Source organism: Cornus florida, unplaced genomic scaffold, assembly GCF_030987335.1.
Source record: "Cornus florida cultivar Cherokee Brave unplaced genomic scaffold, ASM3098733v1 CherokeeBrave_3.0.0_Hap2_Chr01, whole genome shotgun sequence".
NCBI classification, from domain to species: domain Eukaryota; kingdom Viridiplantae; phylum Streptophyta; class Magnoliopsida; order Cornales; family Cornaceae; genus Cornus; species Cornus florida.
Window position 1 is genome coordinate 117,939,625 of NW_026775571.1, and position 11,840 is coordinate 117,951,464.

General features: G+C 32.2%; 1 pseudogene; it reads left to right on the forward strand.

Annotated features, from left to right (window-relative positions):
* Positions 1-3,788: 3,788 nt before the first annotated feature.
* LOC132281680 (beta-glucosidase 12-like) lies at positions 3,789-9,855 on the forward strand (annotated as a pseudogene).
* Positions 9,856-11,840: the final 1,985 nt, after the last annotated feature.

The window sequence follows — 11,840 nt, forward strand, 5'->3', positions numbered from 1 at the left end:
TGTCTTTTTAGTCTACCATATTGTCTTTGGTATTACTATACTCTGTCTTTTTAGTCTACCATATTGTCTTTGGTATTGCTCTACTCCATGAGCAAAGACAATATGGTAGACTAAAAAGACAATAGCTTTGCTCATGGACTAGTCTCAATCATGGTTGGGTTTGGGTTAGTCTACCAGAGTATATGCTTTGCTCATGGACATTTGTAATTGTGGTCCATTGTTTTGTCATGATATTCCTAATTATGGGCCTTCTCAGGTCTAGACCACTTGAGTTTGTTTTGTTGGTTTAAAATTATGGGCCTTCGTAGGTCTTGGACCACTTGAATTTTTTGTGGTCTAAGCTAACAAACCTTTGGTCTATATAAATTATATTGTAGTGCCCAACATATATATATATATATATATATATATATATATATTGTTTTTTTGCATGATACACCTTGAATTCGTAGACAGAATTAGAGAAGTATGAACATCACGTGGAAAATGCATGAGAATTAGCTGAACATATAAAACAATAAATGATTTTGAATTTTGATACACTGCTATAATTGAATAGAACTTTTGAAGAAAGTACGAATAATTAGAACTTTATTTTGACACTGTCCAATGTCTATATCAAAGCATTATTGTTTTCACGCACGGCTAGTTGAATAATGATTCTTAAATCAATTTTCTTTGAGGTATGTAATAGTTATTTTAAGGTAACCAACAATTTCATCTTGTTTTCTATTGTTAAAATTGTTTATGTAATTCTGAAATTGGTTTTATTAATCTCTCACAGCTCAGACGTTCTTCAAAATCTGAAAATTAAATAAGGTGTTTTTTTATTGCTTCTCGCCAGAATAATAATTATATTGAAAAAACAAAATTGGTAAATAAATTCATTAAAACTTTGATCCAGTTTTTCATTCCGGTCTATTATTTAGCCGTATGTGAGGATTAGTTTCAATCATGGTTGGGTTAGGGTTAGTCTACCATAGTATATCCTTTGCTCGTGGACATTTGTAATTGTGGTCCATTGATTACAAACATTCTAAAATTCTCAATCGTGGTTGGGTTAGGGTTAGTCTACCATAGTCTATGCTTTGCACATGGACATCTGTAATTGTGGTCCATTTATACGTATTCACATTTGTTTTTTCAAATTTCCTTTTTGTTTTCTTCAATAACTTCTCATAGGGTTTTCCAGCCTTATTTTACATTTGTTTTTCTCTTCTTTTATTTTATTATTATTTTTATTTATTTATTTATTTTTTCTGTCACTTGTTTTAGAATGTTGAAAATGCCTCAATTTTCATTAATGTTCCTTGCTTCCATCTTCATTAATGTTCCTCCATAACATATTGTGTTCTACATATTTAAAAATTCTATAATACATACAGGTTAGAATCTTGAATTGTTTTGTTCTTTCATTTTATTTTAATAATTAATATTTTGTTCTATGAGAATTAAGGAAGATGATTGGAATAAAGATAGAAATGAATGAACAATTTTTTTATTTTTTATTTGATAGAAATGAGACAAGGAGAGAAAGGATAACATGATGAATAAGTCATTCTTCGTTCTTCACAGAATTTCATCCCTCTAAATATAGGCGGAAGAGAAGAGGGAAGACAAGTGGAGTGCGCTATAGAAGTTTTATATAATAGTATCATCTTTTGTTAATATTAAATAAATTTCACAAATAAAGTAAGTGATGGATTTAATAATAAAAATAATTTAAATTAAACTCTCCTCTTGAACAAAGTAAATTGGCAATTTCTTCTCTTCTCTTCTGCTCAACCGGACAAAAAGAGAGAAGAACACAATATAGGATGTCTCATCCATTATTTCTTCTATCAATTCCATTCAATTTTCTTCCTTCTTACCGGACGAAGTATTAAAATATAGAAAATAATTTAAAATTTTGTTTTTGAAAATTAGGTCTAAAAAAAGACATGTTTTCAGAGAACATATAAATATATATATTATTTTATTTTATAATAACCATTATAAATTTTCTATTTTTTAAGTTTTAGAAAATTGTTTTAAGGGATGATGGGTATAGGTGCAATAGTAAGGTTATTCCATTGTGACTTGGAAGTCATGCAAAGGGATAGTTGACCTAAGACAAAAATAGTATATGTTGAAGATGGATTCTGCGCAACCCGGATCTGATCTGACTTCCTGAATAAAGAGAAGAAAAAGTGATCCTACAAACACCGGTGTGTTACCGGTGGAGTAGGCTCCGACGAACAAGTCAGTGTGAATGATAATCTCTCTGGAGAAATCGAGATATTGAGTTAGGGTTTTTTGCCTACCTCCAAACGTCGATTAGCCCTCCCTATTTATAGGACTTGGGTCAGGATGTTACGTAGCGTCCACGTCGTCCTTAATCCTTATCATAATCTGTTGGCCTAATCCTTATCGTATTCTGCAATTCTTATCGTAATCTGTAACCCTTATTTTAGTCATAATCCTTATCTTAGTCTGTAGAGCCTATCTCAATCTTATGAGATAGTGCGTTACTTTAACGATTTTCCCCTATCCACGGGTAATTAAATTATAATCATCAGTATAGGTGCATTTAATGGAGTTCATGACAAAATGTATAAAACCATAAGAATAATTATAAGTTATTAAAGTATTTTCTATTTTGTTTTTAATGATAACAATAATATTATATAACCAATGGGTCATTAGGCCAATGGTATAACCTTCCCTTTTCGAAAGGGGGACGAAAAATTGAGGTTATGGGAGGATTCAAGCCTAGACACAGCCAATGTAGGTATATTTGAAATAATGCCTAATTCCCTACTAATACTAATTTATTCTCCATTTGCTGATTTGTTGGTTGTTTTTCTATGTGAGTACTTACATAATTAATACTCACTCAGTTATATAAAATTTAGAAGTGGCAAAAGTTGACATGACCCAAACACGACATGAGTTAAACGAATTTGAGTCGATTTTAAACGAATTTGACTCATAAACAGGTTAACACGATTAATCTGTTTAATTATTCGTGTCGTATTTGGGTTGAAGGATTCAACATGTGTAACCAGTTTATACATGTTTAACTATATATACCGTAAATAAATTTCTATTTAAATTCTAAAATTACTATATAAACTTGTGTCTTATAATTTAATTTTTTGTAAACTAGAAATTATTTAGTAATTTGGTTGATTAAAATTTATATATTTTTTAGTATATATTATTTTAATGAGTATTATTGATAATTTAAATAATATAATTTTTTGTTTTTTGTAAATAGGTCATTAAACGAGTTATACGTGTAACCCGTTTAATAAACAGATCGGGTTAGTATTGAGAGTTTTTGACACGATTATTAAACCGGTCGTATTTGAATTGAGCTGTTTAGTATAATACCCTTAAATTGAGACGATATGATTACGACCAGTGAATACGAATTGCCTCCCTTAATAAAATTTGTCCACATTAAAAATTGTGAGTCACAAAATTATGCAACTTAAACACCTCACCTTTCCTTTGAGCAGAGCGGGCTAAACCTGTAGGCTATTTAGGCAATGACCTAAGATAAAAATAGTATAGGTGCGTTTAATGGAGTTCACGACAAAGTTATAAAACCGTGAGAATAATTATTTTTAGTGTGGAAAAATGCACGGGTAGGTGTTTTCAGGTTGTATGCGGTGGTCCTCCCTCCTAATGAAGGCTATCACATGAGGAAATGGAGTCATTAATGAGGAAGGCAACGCTCCTTGCATGCACTATATAAACCAACGTGAGGGCGAAGCTTTGGTGCATCAAATTTGAAACAAAATCTGTATATCGATCAAGGTAGAGTACTCGACCATGGCAATCTTTTCCAATACTCATGCCATCTGCCCTGCCCTCACTACTACTGCTTTTCCCACTAATTTCAATTGCCATTCTGTCACGAGATCATCCACCACCACCCGCCACCTTCTCCCGACTACTCCGGGGAGGAGGAGTTCAGCTAGTCCTTCCGTTATGGGATATTCCGTCAGTACCAGTACCCGCCCTGTCCTGACTACTAGGAGGAGCACTTATATGAAGCCTCAAATTATGAGATACTCAACCACCAATGTCCGTCGTCCTGTTCTCGCTATGTGTACCAGTTCCACAACCGCAACCACAACTGAAGAAACAGAGGAAATCAAACGTAGCGATTTTCCTGACGATTTTATCTTTTGATTAGGATCAGCTTCATATCAGGTACTATTGCATGCACGTACATTGCTCCACCTTTAATTTTATAGCAATTATTCTACTTAATTTTAGTTCATGTATATAACTTAAATATATAAAAGCTTACTAATTAATTTCCAAAGTCATACGTACGTTAACCTATATATGCATGCATCTGCATTGTGCTGTACTGCGCGTCTTATATTTTTTAAATTATTTCGTTTGCTTTTCTTTCATATTGAAGGCGCAGTAAATCAAGGTGGCAGAGGCCCTAGTATCTGGGACACTTTTACACATGAATTCCCTGGTCTCTCTCTCCTAGCTCCCATTAAAAATCACCTATACACATACATACACATATATATATATATATATATCTGTGCGCGCGCTAGTGAAGGAGTACAGACCTAAACATATATATAATTGTTTGACCTTCCCGGGAGACCAAAAAAACAAAAAACAAAAAACAAAAAACAAAACACCAATATGGCCAAGAACACCACATTAACCCAGCTAGCTATTGTTGTTATGATTATATTTTGGTTTGACCTTGTGCTTGTGTAGCACTATGTGTGCTCTCTCCTTTCTACATTCTTTTTTTATTTTTATAGAGCTTACCTTTAAACCAAGAAAAAAAAAAAAAAAAAACCCAGCTAGCTAGCTTGAAGACGTACCAGTTCTGACTTAGAGACGTACCAGTTCTGACTTATTTCTCTAGAAACCTAGAAGCTCCCCTTCTCCCATTAAATAAATATATTCTATGAAATATATATATTTTTATTCTCTCTTATTACTATGACAACCAAATAATCAAAAAATTTGCAATGGCATTTTTTTTTTTTTCTTTCATTAGATTGCAAACTAAAAGATCCTTAATTAATTAATCAATGGATCCTAAAAAACAATCATGCTCTTCCAGCATCTTTCCATGCAATATAGCTGCAGTAATCATTTTCTATTAAAAGGCAAATGATAAATGTTTATTAGACTGGAGTACTATATTATCGGTACACATGGATATATATTTAATATTTCTTTTAACAATGCTGAACTGGCACAACGAGATGAATTCACTTTAAATTCAAAATATAAAATAAGAATTAATTTTTCTTTTATACATATTTTTTTTTTCGGTAATTAAGTTACAAAGTTATGATTAATTGTGATTTGCATGTGTGTAACACACGCGCGCGCACACACACACAAACATATATATATATATATGCGCAACCATAATTGTTTTTTAATTGTTGAGACATTATATTTATATATTCATGTATATATTTGAGCTTGTGCTAAGGATATTGGATGTGAGATCCATCTTCACGTCTTTGACAATATTTATCAAAAAAATTACAGAAAAGATTGCAGACGGTAGTAACGGGGATGTGGCAGTTGACTCTTTTCATCGATACAAGGTACGACTTTCTTTTCAAGTTACCATTTTACACCATATAAGTCATTTAGTTAATCCAATCATTACATTTTTTTCCCCGTAAATTAAGAAAATTTACCGGAAAATACTGCCATAAATTTAGTCTGAACTTTACTAAATCATTTAATACTTACATTAATTGAGTTTGAATTAGATAATTGTACAAAAAGATTTAACATTCACTTCCAATTTTTCTCTAACCACGTTGTAGGAAGACGTGCATATGTTAAAGAATCTGGGTGTTAATGCCTACAGAATATCATTTTCATGGTCTAGAATATTGCCAAGTAAGTGTCCATCTTTTCTTTCTTATGTATTTATGGGTGGAATTTGAGGACCATCATAAAGAATTCAAGTGATTAAAAATTTTAGACCATTCAGCAACTGAAAATTAATTCGACCAAACTTGAGTGTTTCATAACCAGAGGACATTGTTACATTTGGTAGGACTCATTGATCGAGTTATCCTAAGCATTTCATACTTGGTCTCAGTATGTCATATATAAAATTTGATATCTATATTATAATTTTAACTATTGTTTAGTATTGTGGTTATTTATCAGCTGGAAAGCTAAGTGGTGGAGTCAGCAGAGAAGGAATCGAATACTACAATAATGTCATCAACGAGCTCGTAGAGAATGGTCATGAATCAACCTGAATTCCTTTGTATTTTAATTTTAATTTAACTTCCCATCTGTGCATCAACTTGCATAGTTTTAAATTTTCATCTCAATATACATATATACATACATACATATATATATATATATGCACAGGTATAGCGCCTTACGTGACTCTCTTCCACTGGGATCTTCCTCAAGCCTTACATGATGAGTACGGAGGTTTTTCAAGTGAAAAAATTGTGTAAGTGGCTCAGTTTATATCCATTGATTCTTCTATTTACCTTGCTAATAAATTTTTTTTTCTTTTCTTTTTTTTTTTTTCGATAATTAAGGATACCTTGCTGATAAATTAGTCAGTAGAGTCTTTAAATAACAATAGAATTACCTTTTTTCCCGGTAATTGCAATACGTACATTTGGATTTTAGCTTCATACATGTATACGCACTTCAAGACGTAACTTCGTTGTTGGTATGTCATATTCACATGCATATATATACATGACTAAGACAGTAAGACTCAAGTGCGGGTATGATAAATATTTGATAGAAAATATTATATTTTCTTTTTTCTGAAATTGTTATAATTTTGTAACTAATTAAGACGTTGATCTATCATCAACATATATATATATATATATATATATATATATATATATATATATAACAGGGATGATTTTTGTGACTATGCAAACCTATGCTTTCGGGAATTCGGCGATCGGGTAAAGAATTGGGTCACACTTAATGAACCATGGAGCTATGCTGTTTTTGGGCATCAACTATGTGCCCACCCACCGGGTGGACTTTATCCGTGGTATGTGCAGAGTAAATTGAACATGTATGACGTCACACATAACTTTCTTCTTGCTCATGCAAATGCAGCAGCTTTGTACAAGAAGAATTATCAGGTCAATTTCCATCCACTTAATTCAAGTTTGTTTTCATCATGCATCTTCTGTATCAATTAAATTAATCTATCAACAAAAAATATAGACTATATGTATATGACGATGTTGATATCAGTCCGAAATTAAAACTGTTGTGATTAATTAAATACGTAATATTGAATGTTTATAGAAAGTTCAAAAGGGCAAGATGGGGATTGTGCTCGTGACATGCTATTATGAGTCTTATGATGAAGACAATGCAGGGGCCGGGGAAAGAGAAACCGATTTCATGTTCGGATGGTGAGTATATTTTATAAGCTTTGCAGTCCTTTGCCCATGCAATTGCAATATATCTAGCGTTATGCAAGTTGTTCTGCCAGAGAATCATTTTCCATATATTAATTAAATATGCATGCTTCATTTAACGTTATGCAACATTGTAGTTCCTCTAGCTAAACTTGTAGGATTGAAGGTTCTAAGTTTGATTCTTCCATTTTGTTTTTTCAGGTATATGAATCCATTCATAAATGGGAAATATCTAGATAGCGTTATAGAGAGAGTGAAAGATCTTCGAGTTTTCACCGAAGATCAGCAAAAGCTGTTAAAAGAATCATATGATTTCATCGGAGTAAACTACTATACAGGATATTATGCACTCGACAAAAATAAATATCAGCCACCTCTTAATGGTTTTGACAATGATTATGTGGAACCATTTGTCTATCATCCACTCTCTGATGTTTTACTCACAAGTAATCAGTCCTGAAATAATTATAGCTAATTCTTAGATTTCAACTTCTAATATTTGTAATTAGTTCCATACAAATTAAAATGATCAATAATATATTATTGCTTGTAGGTCGATGGGGAGGTAAATCGATTGGTGAAACGGTAAGCCTTCATGTTTAGTCAAACTCTACCAAAAGAAAAATTATCCAAGTTAAACCTCCTCCTATCCTCAAAAGGGAGAGGTCGAGAATAAAAAAAAAGTCAACTTTTTCAAGAGTAGTAAATTTCAGAAATTAATGGCATATAAGCTACTGTTTTCATTTATTGATAGAGTATTAATCATCATTTAATTTGTACTTATCTTATAGTATTAATAAATGTGATGATGTTGCAGGCTACTTCATGGATTAATGCCTGCCCAGGAGGGTTTGAACAAGTTTTGATAAACATAAAGAATAAGTACAACAATCCACTCATTTACATTACAGAGAATGGTAAGTCTTAAATTTATTTATTTTAAATACGTAGCTAGTATTTGGCAAGATTAATATTGTATAATTTTGAAATAAAAAGGATATTATATATATACACACTAATTAAATACGTACTTTTGAATCTTGTTGTCTTATTCATAGGGATAATGGACAAAGATGAAGTAAAGGGTACAACGATACAAGATGTCTGCAATGATGATAAGACGAGGACCAAGTACATTCAGGATCATCTTCTTGGGCTTAAAAAAGTGAGAGAGTAAGTTCTCCAAAAAAAACTTATTCATGATTAAATTACAGAAAGTTTAATATTAATTAATATTGAAAATTGTGAAACATATAGTTTTAGTTATTACTATTTTTTGTACTTTATATATATATATATATATATGACTTGGATTTTTTTTGCAGTGATGATGAGGTTAACATAATGGCATACTTTGTTTGGTCTCTGATGGACAATTTTGAATGGGCTGATAGTTATCTTACTCGTTTCGGCATCGTTTACGTGGATTACAAGAGTAACTTAGCCAGACATCCAAAAAATTCTGCTCTTTGGTACATGAATTTTCTCAGAGGGGAAGAGACTTCTGCAATTAGGGCTCAGATTGGTAATTGTTTATTTTAGTATTTTTTTTTTTACGGATCCTATTGATAATTGTTTATTTTTTTTAAAACAAATCTGGAGGATAAATATGTTTGATAAATTTTGTTTCGTTTATAGATTTAAACGCTTGATAAACAGACACTTTTTGAAGGTCATGTTACTTTTTGGTTTTTGGTGGAGTTATTGTAGCGGGACACTGTAGCACTCACAATGAATCTCGTACGCACGAAACATTCCCTCACTTTTAACTGAACCAAAAACCTACCTTCTCACTCACTACTACTACTACTCTGTGTCGGTGAAACAAAATCACCTTCCGGTTATCTTTGCATTTTCCGTTTTGATTCATTCTCTGGATCGAGTTTTATGTCAACGTTCAAAGATATTGGCTATGATGACTTGGAAGCTTTAAAATTAAGGCAGTACACATTTCACCTATTTAAACCCATACCCACCATATTCATAAACTCATTTTTCAACCTTCATATAGTAGAGATTAGTGATTTAGATAGAACAATGCCATCCCAGTGTCACGATAAGACCAGTTTAATCAAAAGTACTCCAATTATCTTTAATTTTGGATCAGTTTAATTTTTTGCCATGATATGGTGAATAATTTTAATTAATAATTTTTTGCAGTTAAAGAGTCGTGGCCGGAGCTGGTGGGGACAACCGGAGAGGCTGCTGTGGCAAAGATAGAGAGCGAAAATAACACCGTGAAAGCAGTCGTGTTGACAGTTGGAAATCCAGCGACTTCGGATTTTAGGAGTGACCGTGTTCGCGTTTGGGTCAATGAAGATGGGGTGGTCATTCAAATTCCTGGCATTGGCTAGTATCATATGATATTAAATTGGATATTTGAGGCTAAAGTGTTGAAATAAAGTTGTGAGTTGTGCAACGGAAGATTACTTGCGTATAAAATTTTGTATTTTAAAAACCTAAATTTACTTATTTTAGCAATTAATCAATTAATCTCATTCAAGATAAAATAAAGTAAAGCAAGGAAATCTCAATTGGTAAAATAGACCAATTGTTTGCGCGAATAAAATCTCGTGAACTGTGTAATCCAAAGTAAACCGATCCACTATGTTTGAAACAAAGTACAATAGACTTTGACTTGGGCTCACATCCTATCGTTCTATTAAACACCAATAGCTAACAATCTTCTGACTTTGCGACGTCCCGCCCAACAGCTCTTGACCTCAGACTTATTCTTGATCTCTGTAGACGGATTGCTGGTAGATCAAACAACACTCCTAGATTGCTTTGACTCTATCAAAGTGTGATCGCTTCACTTCTGTTTCTCAAAATTTGAATTTGATGTAGAAGAAGTAGATTTGTTTTTTTTATCGTTGTAGATGCAAGACATTGATCACGATCAGGATTTGAATAACATTCTAAGCTCACTTTTGTGTTTATGTGTGTGTTCTAGAAAGAATGATAGAAAAATTAACTTTGATTTTCTGCAAAAAGATCTCTCTAGTAGGCTTTTAAGAATTCTGAAGTTGTAGTGCAAAAGCAATACCAACCTAGATGAAAATTAGGGTTTATATAGAATTTTAAAAGACCTAGATATACATAGGAAAAGGTAATTTTCGTGCATAGGACTTTTTGGAAGAATTCTAAACCAAATAGGAAGTTTGAACATAACAGGAAACTTGAAATCCTAAACTGTATCAACAGTTAGTACCGGTAGCCAACTTTGGAACCGGTTCCCAAAGGATAGAGTGGTTTCTTCGAAACTATGGTCCTTAAACCAGTTCCCAAATGTGGTACTGGTTTCCACTTGATAGAATTCTGAAAAACTTGGAAAAATTCGATTTTTGGTAACCTGAAGAATATACCATATAGGTATATATAATGTCATAAGTGGGAAACAACTTCCTAAAGTGGTATTCATACCTTCTTTGCAGATCAAAGTTTATCAAACTTGAACAACCTTTCAATTCTGCAGTCGTTCTCAATCTTGATACGATAACTTGAGAATTACAACTCGATTAGACTTGTTTTGACATCGAAATTTGCCAATTACAAAAATTATATCTCAAAAGTGTTACATTTCTCTTTTAACATTTAATAAGTAATGAATAATTTTCCATAACGTGCAAAAATAATAATCTTTGTACTTTTCTTTCTTGGGATACAATTCACTTCAGTATGCTGTGGTTTTTACTATTATTGTAATCACATTGAACCATGGTTACACCATATCAATTTGATAACATCTCTGTAAGGTGCTATTGATTTCTTTTAAGCCTTTAAGTTACAATTACACTCTAACAGATAAAGCACATTTGCTACTAAAAGCCTTAAAAATTGTTGAAAAATAATTGGATCATTGCACCAACTATTTACTTTTTGAAATATATGTTCATGCCTTGAACAAAAATTTACAAAAGGAATTTCTTTCTCACTTTCAATCCCTACTTGATCAAAGCTACACACAGTACACATGTATAGACTCTTTCTCTTCTCTCATTTTCACGTCTATTCCTAACCAATTCTTGTCCACCCTCACAGCTATACCCACAGACTTGGAAATCCAGAGTTGCATCCTCTCATTTCACTCCTTTAAAAGTCTTGATCCATATGGTTATAATTCTTGTTTCTTTAAGCATGTTTGCTCTATCATAGGTGATGAGATTATTGATGACAAAAAAAATAATAATAATAAAATAAAATAAAATTCACTTTTGGGAGGATGTTTTCTGAAATCAATTGTTCTTCCATTGTTTTGGTCCCTAAAAATCCTAATCCTTCATCTGTTAGTGATTTTAGATCTAGTTCCTGTTACAACCTACTCTATAAGTGCATTTCCAAACTTATTGCAGCTAAGTTGAGTATTATGTTACCATTTTAATTAGTCATTCACAAAATGAATTTGTTAAGGGTAGG